General features: G+C 46.9%; 39 non-coding genes and 18 pseudogenes across 39 annotated transcripts; all 57 read right to left on the reverse strand.

The window, feature by feature from the left end:
• Window positions 1-302: 302 nt before the first annotated feature.
• Window positions 303-411, reverse strand: LOC138456765 (5S ribosomal RNA; annotated as a pseudogene).
• A 106-nt stretch (window positions 412-517) lies between these two features.
• Window positions 518-636, reverse strand: LOC138461992 (5S ribosomal RNA). Its single transcript, XR_011264594.1, has one exon. It is a non-coding gene; the product is annotated as a 5S ribosomal RNA (ribosomal RNA).
• Window positions 637-742: 106 nt separating this feature from the next.
• Window positions 743-861, reverse strand: LOC138465169 (5S ribosomal RNA). The gene has a single exon (XR_011267744.1). It is a non-coding gene; the product is annotated as a 5S ribosomal RNA (ribosomal RNA).
• Window positions 862-967: 106 nt separating this feature from the next.
• LOC138463590 (5S ribosomal RNA) lies at window positions 968-1,086 on the reverse strand. Its single transcript, XR_011266176.1, has one exon. It is a non-coding gene; the product is annotated as a 5S ribosomal RNA (ribosomal RNA).
• A 470-nt stretch (window positions 1,087-1,556) lies between these two features.
• LOC138457846 (5S ribosomal RNA) lies at window positions 1,557-1,665 on the reverse strand (annotated as a pseudogene).
• Window positions 1,666-1,771: 106 nt separating this feature from the next.
• LOC138459918 (5S ribosomal RNA) lies at window positions 1,772-1,890 on the reverse strand. Its single transcript, XR_011262697.1, has one exon. It is a non-coding gene; the product is annotated as a 5S ribosomal RNA (ribosomal RNA).
• Window positions 1,891-1,996: 106 nt separating this feature from the next.
• LOC138462014 (5S ribosomal RNA) lies at window positions 1,997-2,115 on the reverse strand. Its single transcript, XR_011264616.1, has one exon. It is a non-coding gene; the product is annotated as a 5S ribosomal RNA (ribosomal RNA).
• Window positions 2,116-2,221: 106 nt separating this feature from the next.
• Window positions 2,222-2,340, reverse strand: LOC138465038 (5S ribosomal RNA). Its single transcript, XR_011267613.1, has one exon. It is a non-coding gene; the product is annotated as a 5S ribosomal RNA (ribosomal RNA).
• Window positions 2,341-2,446: 106 nt separating this feature from the next.
• Window positions 2,447-2,565, reverse strand: LOC138462858 (5S ribosomal RNA). The gene has a single exon (XR_011265447.1). It is a non-coding gene; the product is annotated as a 5S ribosomal RNA (ribosomal RNA).
• Window positions 2,566-3,028: 463 nt separating this feature from the next.
• On the reverse strand, window positions 3,029-3,137 carry LOC138456766 (5S ribosomal RNA; annotated as a pseudogene).
• Window positions 3,138-3,243: 106 nt separating this feature from the next.
• Window positions 3,244-3,362, reverse strand: LOC138465153 (5S ribosomal RNA). The gene has a single exon (XR_011267728.1). It is a non-coding gene; the product is annotated as a 5S ribosomal RNA (ribosomal RNA).
• Window positions 3,363-3,468: 106 nt separating this feature from the next.
• On the reverse strand, window positions 3,469-3,587 carry LOC138461076 (5S ribosomal RNA). The gene has a single exon (XR_011263716.1). It is a non-coding gene; the product is annotated as a 5S ribosomal RNA (ribosomal RNA).
• A 463-nt stretch (window positions 3,588-4,050) lies between these two features.
• Window positions 4,051-4,159, reverse strand: LOC138458684 (5S ribosomal RNA; annotated as a pseudogene).
• Window positions 4,160-4,265: 106 nt separating this feature from the next.
• On the reverse strand, window positions 4,266-4,384 carry LOC138463238 (5S ribosomal RNA). The gene has a single exon (XR_011265824.1). It is a non-coding gene; the product is annotated as a 5S ribosomal RNA (ribosomal RNA).
• A 106-nt stretch (window positions 4,385-4,490) lies between these two features.
• Window positions 4,491-4,609, reverse strand: LOC138461790 (5S ribosomal RNA). The gene has a single exon (XR_011264396.1). It is a non-coding gene; the product is annotated as a 5S ribosomal RNA (ribosomal RNA).
• Window positions 4,610-4,715: 106 nt separating this feature from the next.
• Window positions 4,716-4,834, reverse strand: LOC138463348 (5S ribosomal RNA). The gene has a single exon (XR_011265934.1). It is a non-coding gene; the product is annotated as a 5S ribosomal RNA (ribosomal RNA).
• A 657-nt stretch (window positions 4,835-5,491) lies between these two features.
• LOC138455959 (5S ribosomal RNA) lies at window positions 5,492-5,610 on the reverse strand (annotated as a pseudogene).
• A 106-nt stretch (window positions 5,611-5,716) lies between these two features.
• Window positions 5,717-5,835, reverse strand: LOC138454959 (5S ribosomal RNA). Its single transcript, XR_011261610.1, has one exon. It is a non-coding gene; the product is annotated as a 5S ribosomal RNA (ribosomal RNA).
• A 106-nt stretch (window positions 5,836-5,941) lies between these two features.
• Window positions 5,942-6,060, reverse strand: LOC138465182 (5S ribosomal RNA). The gene has a single exon (XR_011267756.1). It is a non-coding gene; the product is annotated as a 5S ribosomal RNA (ribosomal RNA).
• A 106-nt stretch (window positions 6,061-6,166) lies between these two features.
• LOC138454968 (5S ribosomal RNA) lies at window positions 6,167-6,285 on the reverse strand. Its single transcript, XR_011261619.1, has one exon. It is a non-coding gene; the product is annotated as a 5S ribosomal RNA (ribosomal RNA).
• A 463-nt stretch (window positions 6,286-6,748) lies between these two features.
• Window positions 6,749-6,857, reverse strand: LOC138457847 (5S ribosomal RNA; annotated as a pseudogene).
• Window positions 6,858-6,963: 106 nt separating this feature from the next.
• Window positions 6,964-7,082, reverse strand: LOC138462618 (5S ribosomal RNA). The gene has a single exon (XR_011265212.1). It is a non-coding gene; the product is annotated as a 5S ribosomal RNA (ribosomal RNA).
• A 106-nt stretch (window positions 7,083-7,188) lies between these two features.
• LOC138464487 (5S ribosomal RNA) lies at window positions 7,189-7,307 on the reverse strand. Its single transcript, XR_011267066.1, has one exon. It is a non-coding gene; the product is annotated as a 5S ribosomal RNA (ribosomal RNA).
• Window positions 7,308-7,413: 106 nt separating this feature from the next.
• On the reverse strand, window positions 7,414-7,532 carry LOC138454052 (5S ribosomal RNA). Its single transcript, XR_011260746.1, has one exon. It is a non-coding gene; the product is annotated as a 5S ribosomal RNA (ribosomal RNA).
• A 463-nt stretch (window positions 7,533-7,995) lies between these two features.
• Window positions 7,996-8,104, reverse strand: LOC138456768 (5S ribosomal RNA; annotated as a pseudogene).
• A 106-nt stretch (window positions 8,105-8,210) lies between these two features.
• On the reverse strand, window positions 8,211-8,329 carry LOC138455406 (5S ribosomal RNA; annotated as a pseudogene).
• Window positions 8,330-8,435: 106 nt separating this feature from the next.
• On the reverse strand, window positions 8,436-8,554 carry LOC138461993 (5S ribosomal RNA). The gene has a single exon (XR_011264596.1). It is a non-coding gene; the product is annotated as a 5S ribosomal RNA (ribosomal RNA).
• A 106-nt stretch (window positions 8,555-8,660) lies between these two features.
• LOC138460923 (5S ribosomal RNA) lies at window positions 8,661-8,779 on the reverse strand. The gene has a single exon (XR_011263576.1). It is a non-coding gene; the product is annotated as a 5S ribosomal RNA (ribosomal RNA).
• A 106-nt stretch (window positions 8,780-8,885) lies between these two features.
• On the reverse strand, window positions 8,886-9,004 carry LOC138462625 (5S ribosomal RNA). Its single transcript, XR_011265220.1, has one exon. It is a non-coding gene; the product is annotated as a 5S ribosomal RNA (ribosomal RNA).
• A 463-nt stretch (window positions 9,005-9,467) lies between these two features.
• On the reverse strand, window positions 9,468-9,576 carry LOC138458687 (5S ribosomal RNA; annotated as a pseudogene).
• A 106-nt stretch (window positions 9,577-9,682) lies between these two features.
• LOC138454416 (5S ribosomal RNA) lies at window positions 9,683-9,801 on the reverse strand. The gene has a single exon (XR_011261093.1). It is a non-coding gene; the product is annotated as a 5S ribosomal RNA (ribosomal RNA).
• A 106-nt stretch (window positions 9,802-9,907) lies between these two features.
• LOC138454036 (5S ribosomal RNA) lies at window positions 9,908-10,026 on the reverse strand. The gene has a single exon (XR_011260731.1). It is a non-coding gene; the product is annotated as a 5S ribosomal RNA (ribosomal RNA).
• Window positions 10,027-10,132: 106 nt separating this feature from the next.
• Window positions 10,133-10,251, reverse strand: LOC138461297 (5S ribosomal RNA). The gene has a single exon (XR_011263919.1). It is a non-coding gene; the product is annotated as a 5S ribosomal RNA (ribosomal RNA).
• Window positions 10,252-10,714: 463 nt separating this feature from the next.
• On the reverse strand, window positions 10,715-10,823 carry LOC138458105 (5S ribosomal RNA; annotated as a pseudogene).
• A 106-nt stretch (window positions 10,824-10,929) lies between these two features.
• LOC138462991 (5S ribosomal RNA) lies at window positions 10,930-11,048 on the reverse strand. The gene has a single exon (XR_011265578.1). It is a non-coding gene; the product is annotated as a 5S ribosomal RNA (ribosomal RNA).
• Window positions 11,049-11,154: 106 nt separating this feature from the next.
• Window positions 11,155-11,273, reverse strand: LOC138461994 (5S ribosomal RNA). The gene has a single exon (XR_011264597.1). It is a non-coding gene; the product is annotated as a 5S ribosomal RNA (ribosomal RNA).
• A 106-nt stretch (window positions 11,274-11,379) lies between these two features.
• On the reverse strand, window positions 11,380-11,498 carry LOC138463066 (5S ribosomal RNA). The gene has a single exon (XR_011265653.1). It is a non-coding gene; the product is annotated as a 5S ribosomal RNA (ribosomal RNA).
• Window positions 11,499-11,604: 106 nt separating this feature from the next.
• LOC138463591 (5S ribosomal RNA) lies at window positions 11,605-11,723 on the reverse strand. The gene has a single exon (XR_011266177.1). It is a non-coding gene; the product is annotated as a 5S ribosomal RNA (ribosomal RNA).
• A 463-nt stretch (window positions 11,724-12,186) lies between these two features.
• On the reverse strand, window positions 12,187-12,295 carry LOC138457805 (5S ribosomal RNA; annotated as a pseudogene).
• Window positions 12,296-12,401: 106 nt separating this feature from the next.
• Window positions 12,402-12,510, reverse strand: LOC138457897 (5S ribosomal RNA; annotated as a pseudogene).
• A 106-nt stretch (window positions 12,511-12,616) lies between these two features.
• On the reverse strand, window positions 12,617-12,735 carry LOC138463280 (5S ribosomal RNA). The gene has a single exon (XR_011265866.1). It is a non-coding gene; the product is annotated as a 5S ribosomal RNA (ribosomal RNA).
• A 106-nt stretch (window positions 12,736-12,841) lies between these two features.
• LOC138464989 (5S ribosomal RNA) lies at window positions 12,842-12,960 on the reverse strand. Its single transcript, XR_011267565.1, has one exon. It is a non-coding gene; the product is annotated as a 5S ribosomal RNA (ribosomal RNA).
• A 106-nt stretch (window positions 12,961-13,066) lies between these two features.
• On the reverse strand, window positions 13,067-13,185 carry LOC138462499 (5S ribosomal RNA). The gene has a single exon (XR_011265095.1). It is a non-coding gene; the product is annotated as a 5S ribosomal RNA (ribosomal RNA).
• Window positions 13,186-13,291: 106 nt separating this feature from the next.
• Window positions 13,292-13,410, reverse strand: LOC138461299 (5S ribosomal RNA). Its single transcript, XR_011263922.1, has one exon. It is a non-coding gene; the product is annotated as a 5S ribosomal RNA (ribosomal RNA).
• Window positions 13,411-13,873: 463 nt separating this feature from the next.
• LOC138458530 (5S ribosomal RNA) lies at window positions 13,874-13,982 on the reverse strand (annotated as a pseudogene).
• A 106-nt stretch (window positions 13,983-14,088) lies between these two features.
• On the reverse strand, window positions 14,089-14,207 carry LOC138461019 (5S ribosomal RNA). Its single transcript, XR_011263664.1, has one exon. It is a non-coding gene; the product is annotated as a 5S ribosomal RNA (ribosomal RNA).
• A 106-nt stretch (window positions 14,208-14,313) lies between these two features.
• On the reverse strand, window positions 14,314-14,422 carry LOC138456092 (5S ribosomal RNA; annotated as a pseudogene).
• Window positions 14,423-14,528: 106 nt separating this feature from the next.
• LOC138462561 (5S ribosomal RNA) lies at window positions 14,529-14,647 on the reverse strand. The gene has a single exon (XR_011265156.1). It is a non-coding gene; the product is annotated as a 5S ribosomal RNA (ribosomal RNA).
• A 463-nt stretch (window positions 14,648-15,110) lies between these two features.
• Window positions 15,111-15,219, reverse strand: LOC138457849 (5S ribosomal RNA; annotated as a pseudogene).
• Window positions 15,220-15,325: 106 nt separating this feature from the next.
• Window positions 15,326-15,444, reverse strand: LOC138465178 (5S ribosomal RNA). The gene has a single exon (XR_011267753.1). It is a non-coding gene; the product is annotated as a 5S ribosomal RNA (ribosomal RNA).
• A 106-nt stretch (window positions 15,445-15,550) lies between these two features.
• Window positions 15,551-15,669, reverse strand: LOC138455095 (5S ribosomal RNA). The gene has a single exon (XR_011261739.1). It is a non-coding gene; the product is annotated as a 5S ribosomal RNA (ribosomal RNA).
• A 463-nt stretch (window positions 15,670-16,132) lies between these two features.
• On the reverse strand, window positions 16,133-16,241 carry LOC138456769 (5S ribosomal RNA; annotated as a pseudogene).
• Window positions 16,242-16,347: 106 nt separating this feature from the next.
• On the reverse strand, window positions 16,348-16,456 carry LOC138457815 (5S ribosomal RNA; annotated as a pseudogene).
• Window positions 16,457-16,562: 106 nt separating this feature from the next.
• Window positions 16,563-16,681, reverse strand: LOC138462930 (5S ribosomal RNA). The gene has a single exon (XR_011265518.1). It is a non-coding gene; the product is annotated as a 5S ribosomal RNA (ribosomal RNA).
• A 106-nt stretch (window positions 16,682-16,787) lies between these two features.
• On the reverse strand, window positions 16,788-16,906 carry LOC138462554 (5S ribosomal RNA). Its single transcript, XR_011265150.1, has one exon. It is a non-coding gene; the product is annotated as a 5S ribosomal RNA (ribosomal RNA).
• Window positions 16,907-17,012: 106 nt separating this feature from the next.
• Window positions 17,013-17,131, reverse strand: LOC138463592 (5S ribosomal RNA). The gene has a single exon (XR_011266179.1). It is a non-coding gene; the product is annotated as a 5S ribosomal RNA (ribosomal RNA).
• A 453-nt stretch (window positions 17,132-17,584) lies between these two features.
• Window positions 17,585-17,693, reverse strand: LOC138457806 (5S ribosomal RNA; annotated as a pseudogene).
• Between the last annotated feature and the right edge of the window lie 13 nt (window positions 17,694-17,706).

A 17,706-nucleotide genomic window follows, 5' to 3' on the forward strand; every position in this document is an offset into this window, starting at 1 on the left:
AACTTTAATTCATCCATCCTGTGTCTGTTGCAGGGAGGTGGAGAGAACAATCAACACAATAATGGGTTTCTTTCATGCCTCTTGAAGGACTCAATATTCTCTGTACTGCATTACATGTGAAAGTCGATTTATTACCCATGAACACACTACCTTTATGCTAATTCTATGTAAAAAGGTAGCTCCAGCCCTCATGATGTTGTCCAACATTTCCGCTATAAAACGGGATACAATTATTTTGGAAACATACCAAATTTGAAAAATAATTGAGAAGTTGCGCAATTACTAATCATGGAGCACAAAAAAGCCTACAGCACCTGGTATTCCCAGGCAGTCTCCCATCCAGGTACTAACTAGGCCCGACCCTGCTTAGCTTCCGAGATCGGGCGCATTCAGTGTGGTGTGGCCGTAGGCTCTTGGCCTAGTGAGTTTTGTACTTTTAAGCATCTAGTCGGCTAGACCTTGCAGTTTTGAAAGGCAATTGTGAAATGGCTCACTTCCTGAACTTGGAGCACAAAAAAGCCTACAGCACCTGGTATTCCCAGGCGGTCTCCCATCCAGGTACTAACGAGGCCCGACACTGCTTAGCTTCCGAGATCAGACGAGATCGGGCGCATTCAGTGTGGTGTGGCCGTAGGCTCTGGGCCTTGTGAGTTTTGTACTTTTAAGCATCTAGTCGGCTAGACCTTGCAGTTTTGAAAGGCAATTGAGAAATGGCTCACTTCCTGAACTTGGAGTACAAAAAAGCCTACAGCACCTGGTATTCCCAGGCGGTCTCCCATCCAGGTACTAACTAGGCCCGACACTGCTTAGCTTCTGAGATCAGACGAGATCAGGCGCATTCAGTGTGGTGTGGCCGTAGGCTCTGGGCCTAGTGAGTTTTGTACTTTTAAGCATCTAGTCGGCTAGACCTTGCAGTTTTAAAAGGCAATTGAGAAAGGGCTCACTTCCTGAACTTGGAGCACAAAAAAGCCTACAGCACCTGGTATTCCCAGGCGGTCTCCCATCCAGGTACTAACTAGGCCTGACACTGCTTAACTTCCAAGATCAGACGAGATCGGGTGCATTCAGTGTGGTGTGGCCGTAGGCTCTAGGAATGCTAAGAATATTACTCTTATGCATTTGCATTTAGTAAGCTAAGCCATGCAGCCACTTGCAACATGATACCACGCTCATCGCTCATCGCTCGATCAGGCTCGATCAGGCGAGATATATAAGACTGGTGGGCCCATTCAGGACTCCTATGTCTGGTAGGATAACTTTAATTCATCCATCCTGTGTCTGTTGCAGGGAGGTGGAGAGAACAATCAACACAATAATGGTTTTCTTTCATGCCTCTTGAAGGACTCAATATTCTCTGTACTGCATTACATGTGAAAATCGATTTATTACCCATGAACACACTACCTGTATGCTAATTCTATGTAAAAAGGTAGCTCCAGCCCTCATGATGTTGTCCAACATTTCCGCTATAAAACGGGATACAATTATTTTGGAAACATACCAAATTTGAAAAATAATTGAGAAGTTGCGCAATTACTAATCATGGAGCACAAAAAAGCCTACAGCACCTGGTATTCCCAGGCAGTCTCCCATCCAGGTACTAACTAGGCCCGACCCTGCTTAGCTTCCGAGATCGGGCACATTCAGTGTGGTGTGGCCGTAGGCTCTAGGCCTTGTGAGTTTTGTACTTTTAAGCATCTAGTCGGCTAGACCTTGCAGTTTTGAAAGGCAATTGTGAAATGGCTCACTTCCTGAACTTGGAGCACAAAAAAGCCTACAGCACCTGGTATTCCCAGGTGGTCTCCCATCCAGGTACTAACTAGGCCCGACACTGCTTAGCTTCCGAGATCAGACGAGATCGGGCGCAATCAGTGTGGTGTGGCCGTAGGCTCTGGGCCTAGTGAGTTTTGTACTTTTAAGCATCTAGTCAGCTAGACCTTGCAGTTTTGAAAGGCAATTGAGAAATGGCTCACTTCCTGAACTTGGAGCACAAAAAAGCCTACAGCACCTGGTATTCCCAGGCGGTCTCCCATCCAGGTACTAACTAGGCCCGACACTGCTTAGCTTCCGAGATCAGACGAGATCGGGCGCATTCAGTGTGGTGTGGCCGTAGGCTCTGGGCCTTGTGAGTTTTGTACTTTTAAGCATCTAGTCGGCTAGACCTTGCAGTTTTGAAAGGCAATTGAGAAATGGCTCACTTCCTGAACTTGGAGTACAAAAAAGCCTACAGCACCTGGTATTCCCAGGCCGTCTCCCATCCAGGTACTAACTAGGCCCGACACTGCTTAGCTTCTGAGATCAGACGAGATCAGGCGCATTCAGTGTGGTGTGGCCGTAGGCTCTGGGCCTAGGAAGTTTTGTACTTTTAAGCATCTAGTCGGCTAGACCTTGCAGTTTTAAAAGGCAATTGAGAAAGGGCTCACTTCCTGAACTTGGAGCACAAAAAAGCCTACAGCACCTGGTATTCCCAGGCGGTCTCCCATCCAGGTACTAACTAGGCCTGACACTGCTTCACTTCCGAGATCAGACGAGATCGGGTGCATTCAGTGTGGTGTGGCCGTAGGCTCTAGGAATGCTAAGAATATTACTCTTATGCATTTGCATTTAGTAAGCTAAGCCATGCAGCCACTTGCAACATGATACCACGCTCATCGCTCGATCAGGCTCGATCAGGCGAGATATATAAGACTGGTGGGCCCATTCAGGACTCCTATGTCTGGTAGGATAACTTTAATTCATCCATCCTGTGTCTGTTGCAGGGAGGTGGAGAGAACAATCAACACAATAATGGTTTTCTTTCATGCCTCTTGAAGGACTCAATATTCTCAGTACTGCATTACATGTGAAAGTCGATTTATTACCCATGAACACACTACCTGTATGCTAATTCTATGTAAAAAGGTAGCTCCAGCCCTCATGATGTTGTCCAACATTTCCGCTATAAAACGGGATACAATTATTTTGGAAACATACCAAATTTGAAAAATAATTGAGAAGTTGCGCAATTACTAATCATGGAGCACAAAAAAGCCTACAGCACCTGGTATTCCCAGGCAGTCTCCCATCCAGGTACTAACTAGGCCCGACCCTGCTTAGCTTCCGAGATCGGGCGCATTCAGTGTGGTGTGGCCGTAGGCTCTGGGCCTAGTGAGTTTTGTACTTTTAAGCATCTAGTCGGCTAGACCTTGCAGTTTTGAAAGGCAATTGAGAAATGGCTCACTTCCTGAACTTGGAGCACAAAAAAGCCTACAGCACCTGGTATTCCCAGGCGGTCTCCCTTCCAGGTACTAACTAGGCCCAACACTGCTTAGCTTCCGAGATCAGACGAGATCAGGCGCACTCAGTGTGGTGTGGCCGTAGGCTCTGGGCCTAGTGAGTTTTGTACTTTTAAGCATCTAGTCGGCTAGACCTTGCAGTTTTGAAAGGCAATTGAGAAAGGGTTCACTTCCTGAACTTGGAGCACAAAAAAGCCTACAGCACCTGGTATTCCCAAGCGGTCTCCCATCCAGGTACTAACTAGGCCTAACACTGCTTAACTTCCGAGATCAGACGAGATCGGGTGCATTCAGTGTGGTGTGGCCGTAGGCTCTAGGAATGCTAAGAATATTACTCTTATGCATTTGCATTTAGTAAGCTAAGCCATGCAGCCACTTGCAACATGATACCACGCTCATCGCTCGATCAGGCTCGATCAGGCGAGATATATAAGACTGGTGGGCCCATTCAGGACTCCTATGTCTGGTAGGATAACTTTAATTCATCCATCCTGTGTCTGTTGCAGGGAGGTGGAGAGAACAATCAACACAATAATGGGTTTCTTTCATGCCTCTTGAAGGACTCAATATTCTCTGTACTGCATTACATGTGAAAGTCGATTTATTACCCATGAACACACTACCTGTATGCTAATTCTATGTAAAAAGGTAGCTCCAGCCCTCATGATGTTGTCCAACATTTCCGCTATAAAACGGGATACAATTATTTTGGAAACATACCAAATTTGAAAAATAATTGAGAAGTTGCGCAATTACTAATCATGGAGCACACAAAAGCCTACAGCACCTGGTATTCCCAGGCAGTCTCCCATCCAGGTACTAACTAGGCCCGACCCTGCTTAGCTTCAGAGATCGGGCGCATTCAGTGTGGTGTGGCCGTAGGCTCTGGGCCTAGTGAGTTTTGTACTTTTAAGCATCTAGTCGGCTAGACCTTGCAGTTTTGAAAGGCAATTGTGAAATGGCTCACTTCCTGAACTTGGAGCACAAAAAAGCCTACAGCACCTGGTATTCCCAGGCGGTCTCCCATCCAGGTACTAACGAGGCCCAACACTGCTTAGCTTCCGAGATCAGACGAGATCGGGCGCATTCAGTGTGATGTGGCCGTAGGCTCTGGGCCTTGTGAGTTTTGTACTTTTAAGCATCTAGTCGGCTAGACCTTGCAGTTTTGAAAGGCAATTGAGAAATGGCTCACTTCCTGAACTTGGAATACAAAAAAGCCTACAGTACCTGGTATTCCCAGGCGGTCTCCCATCCAGGTACTAACTAGGCCCAACACTGCTTAGCTTCTGAGATCAGACGAGATCAGGCGCATTCAGTGTGGTGTGGCCGTAGGCTCTGGGCCTAGTGAGTTTTGTACTTTTAAGCATCTAGTCGGCTAGACCTTGCAGTTTTGAAAGGCAATTGAGAAAGGGCTCACTTCCTGAACTTGGAGCACAAAAAAGCCTACAGCACCTGGTATTCCCAGGCGGTCTCCCATCCAGGTACTAACTAGGCCTAACACTGCTTAACTTCCGAGATCAGACAAGATCGGGTGCATTCAGTGTGGTGTGGCCGTAGGCTCTAGGAATGCTAAGAATATTACTCTTATGCATTTGCATTTAGTAAGCTAAGCCATGCAGCCACTTGCAACATGATACCACGCTCATCGCTCGATCAGGCTCGATCAGGCAAGATATATAAGACTGGTGGGCCCATTCAGGACTCCTATGTCTGGTAGGATAACTTTAATTCATCCATCCTGTGTCTGTTGCAGGGAGGTGGAGAGAACAATCAACTCAATAATGGTTTTCTTTCATGCCTCTTGAAGGACTCAATATTCTCTGTACTGCATTACATGTGAAAGTCGATTTATTACCCATGAACACACTACCTGTATGCTAATTCTATGTAAAAAGGTAGCTCCAGCCCTCATGATGTTGTCCAACATTTCCGCTATAAAACGGTATACAATTATTTTGGAAACATACCAAATTTGAAAAATAATTGAGAAGTTGCGCAATTACTAATCATGGAGCACAAAAAAGCCTACAGCACCTGGTATTCCCAGGCAGTCTCCCATCCAGGTACTAACTAGGCCCGACCCTGCATTCAGTGTGGTGTGGCCGTAGGCTCTGGGCCTAGTGAGTTTTGTACTTTTAAGCATCTAGTCGGCTAGACCTTGCAGTTTTGAAAGGCAATTGTGAAATGGCTCACTTCCTGAACTTGGAGCACAAAAAAGCCTACAGCACCTGGTATTCGCAGGTGGTCTCCCATCCAGGTACTAACTAGGCCCGACACTGCTTAGCTTCCTTGATCAGACGAGATCGGGCGCAATCAGTGTGGTGTGGCCGTAGGCTCTGGGCCTAGTGAGTTTTGTACTTTTAAGCATCTAGTCAGCTAGACCTTGCAGTTTTGAAAGGCAATTGAGAAATGGCTCACTTCCTGAACTTGGAGCACAAAAAAGCCTACAGCACCTGGTATTCCCAGGCGGTCTCCCATCCAGGTACTAACGAGGCCCGACACTGCTTAGCTTCCGAGATCAGACGAGATCGTACGCATTCAGTGTGGTGTGGCCGTAGGCTCTGGGCCTTGTGAGTTTTGTACTTTTAAGCATCTAGTCGGCTAGACCTTGCAGTTTTGAAAGGCAATTGAGAAATGGCTCACTTCCTGAACTTGGAGTACAAAAAAGCCTACAGCACCTGGTATTCCCAGGCGGTCTCCCATCCAGGTACTAACTAGGCCCGACACTGCTTAGCTTCTGAGATCAGACGAGATCAGGCGCATTCAGTGTGGTGTGGCCGTAGGCTCTGGGTCTAGTGAGTTTTGTACTTTTAAGCATCTAGTCGGCTAGACCTTGCAGTTTTAAAAGGCAATTGAGAAAGGGCTCACTTCCTGAACTTGGAGCACAAAAAAGCCTACAGCACCTGGTATTCCCAGGCGGTCTCCCATCCAGGTACTAACTAGGCCTGACACTGCTTAACTTCCGAGATCAGACGAGATCATGTGCATTCAGTGTGGTGTGGCCGCAGGCTCTAGGAATGCTAAGAATATTACTCTTATGCATTTGCATTTAGTAAGCTAAGCCATGCAGCCACTTGCAACATGATACCACGCTCATCGCTCGATCAGGCTCGATCAGGCGAGATATATAAGACTGGTGGGCCCATTCAGGACTCCTATGTCTGGTAGGATAACTTTAATTCATCCATCCTGTGTCTGTTGCAGGGAGGTGGAGAGAACAATCAACACAATAATGGTTTTCTTTCATGCCTCTTGAAGGACTCAATATTCTCTGTACTGCATTACATGTGAAAGTCGATTTATTACCCATGAACACACTACCTGTATGCTAATTCTATGTAAAAAGGTAGCTCCAGCCCTCATGATGTTGTCCAACATTTCCGCTATAAAACGGGATACAATTATTTTGGAAACATACCAAATTTGAAAAATAATTGAGAAGTTGCGCAATTACTAATCATGGAGCACAAAAAAGCCTACAGCACCTGGTATTCCCAGGCAGTCTCCCATCCAGGTACTAACTAGGCCCGACCCTGCTTAGCTTCCGAGATCGGGCACATTCAGTGTGGTGTGGCCGTAGGCTCTGGGCCTAGTGAGTTTTGTACTTTTAAGCATCTAGTCGGCTAGACCTTGCAGTTTTGAAAGGCAATTGTGAAATGGCTCACTTCCTGAACTTGGAGCACAAAAAAGCCTACAGCACCTGGTATTCCCAGGCGGTCTCCCAGCCAGGTACTAACGAGGCCCGACACTGCTTAGCTTCCGAGATCAGATGAGATCGGGCGCATTCAGTGTGGTGTGGCCGTAGGCTCTGGGCCTTGTGAGTTTTGTACTTTTAAGCATCTAGTCGGCTAGACCTTGCAGTTTTGAAAGGCAATTGAGAAATGGCTCACTTCCTGAACTTGGAATACAAAAAAGCCTACAGCACCTGGTATTCCCAGGCGGTCTCCCATCCAGGTACTAACTAGGCCCAACACTGCTTAGCTTCTGAGATCAGACGAGATCAGGCGCATTCAGTGTGGTGTGGCCGTAGGCTCTGGGCCTAGTGAGTTTTGTACTTTTAAGCATCTAGTCGGCTAGACCTTGCAGTTTTGAAAGGCAATTGAGAAAGGGCTGACTTCCTGAACTTGGAGCACAAAAAAGCCTACAGCACCTGGTATTCCCAGGCGGTCTCCCATCCAGGTACTAACTAGGCCTAACACTGCTTAACTTCCGAGATCAGACAAGATCGGGGGCATTCAGTGTGGTGTGGCCGTAGGCTCTAGGAATGCTAAGAATATTACTCTTATGCATTTGCATTTAGTAAGCTAAGCCATGCAGCCACTTGCAACATGATACCACGCTCATCGCTCGATCAGGCTCGATCAGGCGAGATATATAAGACTGGTGGGCCCATTCAGGACTCCTATGTCTGGTAGGATAACTTTAATTCATCCATCCTGTGTCTGTTGCAGGGAGGTGAAGAGAACAATCAACACAATAATGGTTTTCTTTCATGCCTCTTGAAGGACTCAATATTCTCTGTACTGCATTACATGTGAAAGTCGATTTATTACCCATGAACACACTACCTGTATGCTAATTCTATGTAAAAAGGTAGCTCCAGCCCTCATGATGTTGTCCAACATTTCCGCTATAAAACGGTATACAATTATTTTGGAAACATACCAAATTTGAAAAATAATTGAGAAGTTGCGCAATTACTAATCATGGAGCACAAAAAAGCCTACAGCACCTGGTATTCCCAGGCAGTCTCCCATCCAGGTACTAACTAGGCCCGACCCTGCTTAGCTTCCGAGATCGGGCGCATTCAGTGTGGTGTGGCCGTAGGCTCTGGGCCTAGTGAGTTTTGTACTTTTAAGCATCTAGTCGGCTAGACCTTGCAGTTTTGAAAGGCAATTGTGAAATGGCTCACTTCCTGAACTTGGAGCACAAAAAAGCCTACAGCACCTGGTATTCCCAGGTGGTCTCCCATCCAGGTACTAACTAGGCCCGACACTGCTTAGCTTCCTTGATCAGACGAGATCGGGCGCAATCAGTGTGGTGTGGCCGTAGGCTCTGGGCCTAGTGAGTTTTGTACTTTTAAGCATCTAGTCAGCTAGACCTTGCAGTTTTGAAAGGCAATTGAGAAATGGCTCACTTCCTGAACTTGGAGCACAAAAAAGCCTACAGCACCTGGTATTCCCAGGCGGTCTCCCATCCAGGTACTAACGAGGCCCGACACTGCTTAGCTTCCGAGATCAGACGAGATCGGGCGCATTCAGTGTGGTGTGGCCGTAGGCTCTGGGCCTTGTGAGTTTTGTACTTTTAAGCATCTAGTCGGCTAGACCTTGCAGTTTTGAAAGGCAATTGAGAAATGGCTCACTTCCTGAACTTGGAGTACAAAAAAGCCTACAGCACCTGGTATTCCCAGGCGGTCTCCCATCCAGGTACTAACTAGGCCCAACACTGCTTAGCTTCTGAGATCAGACGAGATCAGGCGCATTCAGTGTGGTGTGGCCATAGGCTCTGGGCCTAGTGAGTTTTGTACTTTTAAGCATCTAGTCGGCTAGACCTTGCAGTTTTAAAAGGCAATTGAGAAAGGGCTCACTTCCTGAACTTGGAGCACAAAAAAGCCTACAGCACCTGGTATTCCCAGGCGGTCTCCCATCCAGGTACTAACTAGGCCTGACACTGCTTAACTTCCGAGATCAGACGAGATCGGGTGCATTCAGTGTGGTGTGGCCATAGGCTCTAGGAATGCTAAGAATATTACTCTTATGCATTTGCATTTAGTAAGCTAAGCCATGCAGCCACTTGCAACATGATACCACGCTCATCGCTCGATCAGGCTCGATCAGGCGAGATATATAAGACTGGTGGGCCCATTCAGGACTCCTATGTCTGGTAGGATAACTTTAATTCATCCATCCTGTGTCTGTTGCAGGGAGGTGGAGAGAACAATCAACACAATAATGGGTTTCTTTCATGCCTCTTGAAGGACTCAATATTCTCTGTACTGCATTACATGTGAAAGTCGATTTATTACCCATGAACACACTACCTGTATGCTAATTCTATGTAAAAAGGTAGCTCCAGCCCTCATGATGTTGTCCAACATTTCCGCTATAAAACGGGATACAATTATTTTGGAAACATACCAAATTTGAAAAATAATTGAGAAGTTGTGCAATTACTAATCATGGAGCACAAAAAAGCCTACAGCACCTGGTATTCCCAGGCAGTCTCCCATCCAGGTACTAACTAGGCCTGACCCTGCTTAGCTTCCGAGATCGGGCGCATTCAGTGTGGTGTGGCTGTAGGCTCTGGGCCTAGTGAGTTTTGTACTTTTAAGCATCTAGACGGCTAGACCTTGCAGTTTTGAAAGGAAATTGTGAAATGGCTCACTTCCTGAACTTGGAGCACAAAAAAGCCTACAGCACCTGGTATTCCCAGGTGGTCTCCCATCCAGGTACTAACTAGGCCCGACACTGCTTAGCTTCCGAGATCAGACGAGATCGGGCGCAATCAGTGTGGTGTGTCCGTAGTCTCTGGGCCTAGTGAGTTTTGTACTTTTAAGCATCTAGTCAGCTAGACCTTGCAGTTTTGAAAGGCAATAGAGAAATGGCTCACTTCCTGAACTTGGAGCACAAAAAAGCCTACAGCACCTGGTATTCCCAGGCGGGCTCCCATCCAGGTACTAACGAGGCCCGACACTGCTTAGCTTCCGAGATCAGACGAGATCGGGCACATTCAGTGTGGTGTGGCCGTAGGCTCTGGGCCTTGTGAGTTTTGTACTTTTAAGCAACTAGTCGGCTAGACCTTGCAGTTTTAAAAGGCAATTGAGAAAGGGCTCACTTCCTGAACTTGGAGCACAAAAAAGCCTACAGCACCTGGTATTCCCAGGCGGTCTCCCATCCAGGTACTAACTAGGCCTGACACTGCTTAACTTCCGAGATCAGACGAGATCGGGTGCATTCAGTGTGGTGTGGCCGTAGGCTCTAGGAATGCTAAGAATATTACTCTTATGCATTTGCATTTAGTAAGCTAAGCCATGCAGCCACTTGCAACATGATACCACGCTCATCGCTCGATCAGGCTCGATCAGGCGAGATATATAAGACTGGTGGGCCCATTCAGGACTCCTATGTCTGGTAGGATAACTTTAATTCATCCATCCTGTGTCTGTTGCAGGGAGGTGGAGAGAACAATCAACACAATAATGGGTTTCTTTCATGCCTCTTGAAGGACTCAATATTCTCTGTACTGCATTACATGTGAAAGTCGATTTATTACCCATGAACACACTACCTGTATGCTAATTCTATGTAAAAAGGTAGCTCCAGCCCACATGATGTTGTCCAACATTTCCGCTATAAAACGGGATACAATTATTTTGGAAACATACCAAATTTGAAAAATAATTGAGAAGTTGCGCAATTACTAATCATGGAGCACAAAAAAGCCAACAGCACCTGGTATTCCCAGGCAGTCTCCCATCCAGGTACTAACTAGGCCCGACCCTGCTTAGCTTCCGAGATCGGGCGCATTCAGTGTGGTGTGGCCGTAGGCTCTGGGCCTAGTGAGTTTTGTACTTTTAAGCATCTAGTCGGCTAGACCTTGCAGTTTTGAAAGGCAATTGTGAAATGGCTCACTTCCTGAACTTGGAGCACAAAAAAGCCTACAGCACCTGGTATTCCCAGGCGGTCTCCCATCCAGGTACTAACGAGGCCCGACACTGCTTAGCTTCCGAGATCAGACGAGATCGGGCGCAATCAGTGTGGTGTGGCCGTAGGCTCTGGGCCTAGTGAGTTTTGTACTTTTAAGCATCTAGTCAGCTAGACCTTGCAGTTTTCAAAGGCAATTGAGAAATGGCTCACTTCCTGAACTTGGAGCACAAAAAAGCCTACAGCACCTGGTATTCCCAGGCGGTCTCCCATCCAGGTACTAACGAGGCCCGACACTGCTTAGCTTCCGAGATCAGACGAGATCGGGCGCATTCAGTGTGGTGTGGCCGTAGGCTCTGGGCCTTGTGAGTTTTGTACTTTTAAGCATCTAGTCGGCTAGACCTTGCAGTTTTGAAAGGCAATTGAGAAATGGCTCACTTCCTGAACTTGGAGTACAAAAAATCCTACAGCACCTGGTATTCCCAGGCGGTCTCCCATCCAGGTACTAACTAGGCCCGACACTGCTTAGCTTCTGAGATCAGACGAGATCAGGCGCATTCAGTGTGGTGTGGCCGTAGGCTCTGGGCCTAGTGAGTTTTGTACTTTTAAGCATCTAGTCGGCTAGACCTTGCAGTTTTAAAAGGCAATTGAGAAAGGGCTCACTTCCTGAACTTGGAGCACAAAAAAGCCTACAGCACCTGGTATTCCCAGGCGGTCTCCCATCCAGGTACTAACTAGGCCTGACACTGCTTAACTTCCAAGATCAGACGAGATCGGGTGCATTCAGTGTGGTGTGGCCGTAGGCTCTAGGAATGCTAAGAATATTACTCTTATGCATTTGCATTTAGTAAGCTAAGTCATGCAGCCACTTGCAACATGATACCACGCTCATCGCTCGATCAGGCTCGATCAGGCGAGATATATAAGACTGGTGGGCCCATTCAGGACTCCTATGTCTGGTAGGATAACTTTAATTCATCCATCCTGTGTCTGTTGCAGGGAGGTGGAGAGGACAATCAACACAATAATGGTTTTCTTTCATGCCTCTTGAAGGACTCAATATTCTCTGTACTGCATTACATGTGAAAGTCGATTTATTACCCATGAACACACTACCTGTATGCTAATTCTATGTAAAAAGGTAGCTCCAGCCCTCATGATGTTGTCCAACATTTCCGCTATAAAACGGTATACAATTATTTTGGAAACATACCAAATTTGAAAAATAATTGAGAAGTTGCGCAATTACTAATCATGGAGCACAAAAAAGCCTACAGCACCTGGTATTCCCAGGCAGTCTCCCATCCAGGTACTAACTAGGCCCGACCCTGCTTAGCTTCCGAGATCGGGCGCATTCAGTGTGGTGTGGCCGCAGGCTCTGGGCCTAGTGAGTTTTGTACTTTTAAGCATCTAGTCGGCTAGACCTTGCAGTTTTGAAAGGCAATTGTGAAATGGCTCACTTCCTGAACTTGGAGCACAAAAAAGCCTACAGCACCTGGTATTCCCAGGCGGTCTCCCATCCAGGTACTAACGAGGCCCGACACTGCTTAGCTTCCGAGATCAGACGCATTCAGTGTGGTGTGGCCGTAGGCTCTGGGCCTTGTGAGTTTTGTACTTTTAAGCATCTAGTCGGCTAGACCTTGCAGTTTTGAAAGGCAATTGTGAAATGGCTCACTTCCTGAACTTGGAGCACAAAAAAGCCTACAGCACCTGGTATTCCCAGGTGGTCTCCCATCCAGGTACTAACTAGGCCCGACACTGCTTAGCTTCCGAAATCAGACGAGATCGGGCGCAATCAGTGTGGTGTGGCCGTAGGCTCTGGGCCTAGTGAGTTTTGTACTTTTAAGCATCTAGTCAGCTAGACCTTGCAGTTTTCAAAGGCAATTGAGAAATGGCTCACTTCCTGAACTTGGAGCACAAAAAAGCCTACAGCACCTGGTATTCCCAGGCGGTCTCCCATCCAGGTACTAACGAGGCCCGACATTGCTTAGCTTCCGAGATCAGACGAGATCGGGCGCATTCAGTGTGGTGTGGCCGTAGGCTCTGGGCCTTGTGAGTTTTGTACTTTTAAGCATCTAGTCGGCTAGACCTTGCAGTTTTGAAAGGCAATTGAGAAATGGCTCACTTCCTGAACTTGGAGTACAAAAAAGCCTACAGCACCTGGTATTCCCAGGCGGTCTCCCATCCAGGTACTAACTAGGCCCGACACTGCTTTGCTTCTGAGATCAGACGAGATCAGGCGCATTCAGTGTGGTGTGGCCGTAGGCTCTGGGCCTAGTGAGTTTTGTACTTTTAAGCATCTAGTCGGCTAGACCTTGCAGTTTTAAAAGGCAATTGAGAAAGGGCTCACTTCCTGAACTTGGAGCACAAAAAAGCCTACAGCACCTGGTATTCCCAGGCGGTCTCCCATCCAGGTACTAACTAGGCCTGACACTGCTTAACTTCCGAGATCAGACGAGATCGGGTGCATTCAGTGTGGTGTGGCCGTAGGCTCTAGGAATGCTAAGAATATTACTCTTATGCATTTGCATTTAGTAAGCTAAGCCATGCAGCCACTTGCAACATGATACCACGCTCATCGCTCGATCAGGCTCGATCAGGCGAGATATATAAGACTGGTGGGCCCATTCAGGACTCCTATGTCTGGTAGGATAACTTTAATTCATCCATCCTGTGTCTGTTGCAGGGAGGTGGAGAGAACAATCAACACAATAATGGGTTTCTTTCATGCCTCTTGAAGGACTCAATATTCTCTGTACTGCATTACATGTGAAAGTCGATTTATTACCCATGAACACACTACCTGTATGCTAATTCTATGTAAAAAGGTAGCTCCAGCCCTCATGATGTTGTCCAACATTTCCGCTATAAAACGGGATACAATTATTTTGGAAACATACCAAATTTGAAAAATAATTGAGAAGTTGCGCAATTACTAATCATGGAGCACAAAAAAGCCTACAGCACCTGGTATTCCCAGGCAGTCTCCCATCCAGGTACTAACTAGGCCCGACCCTGCTTAGCTTCTGAGATCGGGCGCATTCAGTGTGGTGTGGCCGTAGGCTCTGGGCCTAGTGAGTTTTGTACTTTTAAGCATCTAGTCGGCTAGACCTTGCAGTTTTGAAAGGCAATTGTGAAATGGCTCACTTCCTGAACTTGGAGCACAAAAAAGCCTACAGCACCTGGTATTCCCAGGCGGTCTCCCATCCAGGTACTAACGAGGCCCGACACTGCTTAGCTTCCGAGATCAGATGAGATCGGGCGCATTCAGTGTGGTGTGGCCGTAGGCTCTGGGCCTTGTGAGTTTTGTACTTTTAAGCATCTAGTCGGCTAGACCTTGCAGTTTTGAAAGGCAATTGAGAAATGGCTCACTTCCTGAACTTGGAGTACAAAAAAGCCTACAGCACCTGGTATTCCCAGGCGGTCTCCCATCCAGGTACTAACTAGGCCCAACACTGCTTAGCTTCTGAGATCAGACGCATTCAGTGTGGTGTGGCCGTAGGCTCTGGGCCTAGTGAGTTTTGTACTTTTAAGCATCTAGTCGGCTAGACCTTGCAGTTTTGAAAGGCAATTGAGAAAGGGCTCACTTCCTGAACTTGGAGCACAAAAAAGCCTACAGCACCTGGTATTCCCAGGCGGTCTCCCATCCAGGTACTAACTAGGCCTAACACTGCTTAACTTCCGAGATCAGACGAGATCAGGTGCATTCAGTGTGGTGTGGCCGTAGGCTCTAGGAATGCTAAGAATATTACTCTTATGCATTTGCATTTAGTAAGATAAGCCATGCAGCCACTTGCAACATGATACCACGCTCATCGCTCGATCAGGCTCGATCAGGCGAGATATATAAGACTGGTGGGCCCATTCAGGACTCCTATGTCTGGTAGGATAACTTTAATTCATCCATCCTGTGTCTGTTGCAGGGAGGTGGAGAGAACAATCAACACAATAATGGTTTTCTTTCATGCCTCTTGAAGGACTCAATATTCTCTGTACTGCATTACATGTGAAAGTCGATTTATTACCCATGAACACACTACCTGTATGCTAATTCTATGTAAAAAGGTAGCTCCAGCCCTCATGATGTTGTCCAACATTTCCGCTATAAAACGGGATACAATTATTTTGGAAACATACCAAATTTGAAAAATAATTGAGAAGTTGCGCAATTACTAATCATGGAGCACAAAAAAGCCTACAGCACCTGGTATTCCCAGGCAGTCTCCCATCCAGGTACTAACTAGGCCCGACCCTGCTTAGCTTCCGAGATCGGGCACATTCAGTGTGGTGTGGCCGTAGGCTCTGGGCCTAGTGAGTTTTGTACTTTTAAGCATCTAGTCGGCTAGACCTTGCAGTTTTGAAAGGCAATTGTGAAATGGCTCACTTCCTGAACTTGGAGCACAAAAAAGCCTACAGCACCTGGTATTCCCAGGTGGTCTCCCATCCAGGTACTAACTAGGCCCGACACTGCTTAGCTTCTGAGATCAGACAAGATCAGGCGCATTCAGTGTAGTGTGGCCGTAGGCTCTGGGCCTAGTGAGTTTTGTACTTTTAAGCATCTAGTCGGCTAGACCGTGCAGTTTTAAAAGGCAATTGAGAAAGGGCTCACTTCCTGAACTTGGAGCACAAAAAAGCCTACAGCACCTGGTATTCCCAGGCAGTCTCCCATCCAGGTACTAACTAGGCCTGACACTGCTTAACTTCCAAGATCAGACGAGATCGGGTGCATTCAGTGTGGTGTGGCCGTAGTCTCTAGGAATGCTAAGAATATTACTCTTATGCATTTGCATTTAGTAAGCTAAGCCATGCAGCCACTTGCAACATGATACCACGCTCATCGCTCGATCAGGCTCGATCAGGCGAGATATATAAGACTGGTGGGCCCATTCAGGACTCCTATGTCTGGTAGGATAACTTTAATTCATCCATCCTGTGTCTGTTGCAGGGAGGTGGAGAGAACAATCAACACAATAATGGTTTTCTTTCATGCCTCTTGAAGGACTCAATATTCTCTGTACTGCATTACATGTGAAAGTCGATTTATTACCCATGAACACACTACCTGTATGCTAATTCTATGTAAAAAGGTAGCTCCAGCCCTCATGATGTTGTCCAACATTTCCGCTATAAAACGGGATACAATTATTTTGGAAACATACCAAATTTGAAAAATAATTGAGAAGTTGCGCAATTACTAATCATGGAGCACAAAAAAGCCTACAGCACCTGGTATTCCCAGGCAGTCTCCCATCCAGGTACTAACTAGGCCCGACCCTGCTTAGCTTCCGAGATCGGGCGCATTCAGTGTGGTGTGGCCGTAGGCTCTGGGCCTAGTGAGTTTTGTACTTTTAAGCATCTAGTCGGCTAGACCTTGCAGTTTTGAAAGGCAATTGTGAAATGGCTCACTTCCTGAACTTGGAGCACAAAAAAGCCTACAGCACCTGGTATTCCCAGGTGGTCTCCCATCCAGGTACTAACGAGGCCCGACACTGCTTAGCTTCCGAGATCAGACGCATTCAGTGTGGTGTGGCCGTAGGCTCTGGGCCTTGTGAGTTTTGTACTTTTAAGCATCTAGTCGGCTAGACCTTGCAGTTTTGAAAGGCAATTGTGAAATGGCTCACTTCCTGAACTTGGAGCACAAAAATGCCTACAGCACCTGGTATTCCCAGGTGGTCTCCCATCCAGGTACTAACTAGGCCCGACACTGCTTAGCTTCCGAGATCAGACGAGATCGGGCACAATCAGTGTGGTGTGGCCGTAGGCTCTGGGCCTAGTGAGTTTTGTACTTTTAAGCATCTAGTCAGCTAGACCTTTCAGTTTTCAAAGGCAATTGAGAAATGGCTCACTTCCTGAACTTGGAGCACAAAAAAGCCTACAGCACCTGGTATTCCCAGGCGGTCTCCCATCCAGGTACTAACGAGGCCCGACACTGCTTAGCTTCTGAGATCAGACGAGATCAGGCGCATTCAGTGTGGTGTGGCCGTAGGCTCTGGGCCTAGTGAGTTTTGTACTTTTAAGCATCTAGTCGGCTAGACCTTGCAGTTTTAAAAGGCAATTGAGAAAGGGCTCACTTCCTGAACTTGGAGCACAAAAAAGCCTACAGCACCTGGTATTCCCAGGCGGTCTCCCATCCAGGTACTAACTAGGCCTGACACTGCTTAACTTCCAAGATCAGACGAGATCGGGTGCATTCAGTGTGGTGTGGCCGTAGGCTCTAGGAATGCTAAGAATATTACTCTTATGCATTTGCATTTAGTAAGCTAAGTCATGCAGCCACTTGCAACATGATACCACGCTCATCGCTCGATCAGGCGAGATATATAAGACTGGTGGGCCCATTCAGGACTCCTATGTCTGGTAGGATAACTTTAATTCATCCATCCTGTGTCTGTTGCAGGGAGGTGGAGAGAACAATCAACACAATAATGGTTTTCTTTCATGCCTCTTGAAGGACTCAATATTCTCTGTACTGCATTACATGTGAAAGTCGATTTATTACCCATGAACACACTACCTGTATGCTAATTCTATGTAAAAAGGTAGCTCCAGCCCTCATGATGTTGTCCAACATTTCCGCTATAAAACGGTATACAATTATTTTGGAAACATACCAAATTTGAAAAATAATTGAGAAGTTGCGCAATTACTAATCATGGAGCACAAAAAAGCCTACAGCACCTGGTATTCCCAGGCAGTCTCCCATCCAGGTACTAACTAGGCCCGACCCTGCTTAGCTTCCGAGATCGGGCGCATTCAGTGTGGTGTGGCCGCAGGCTCTGGGCCTAGTG

Source organism: Ambystoma mexicanum, chromosome 4p (assembly GCF_040938575.1).
Source record: "Ambystoma mexicanum isolate Mex_15411 chromosome 4p, UKY_AmexF1_1, whole genome shotgun sequence".
Lineage (NCBI taxonomy): Eukaryota > Metazoa > Chordata > Amphibia > Caudata > Ambystomatidae > Ambystoma > Ambystoma mexicanum.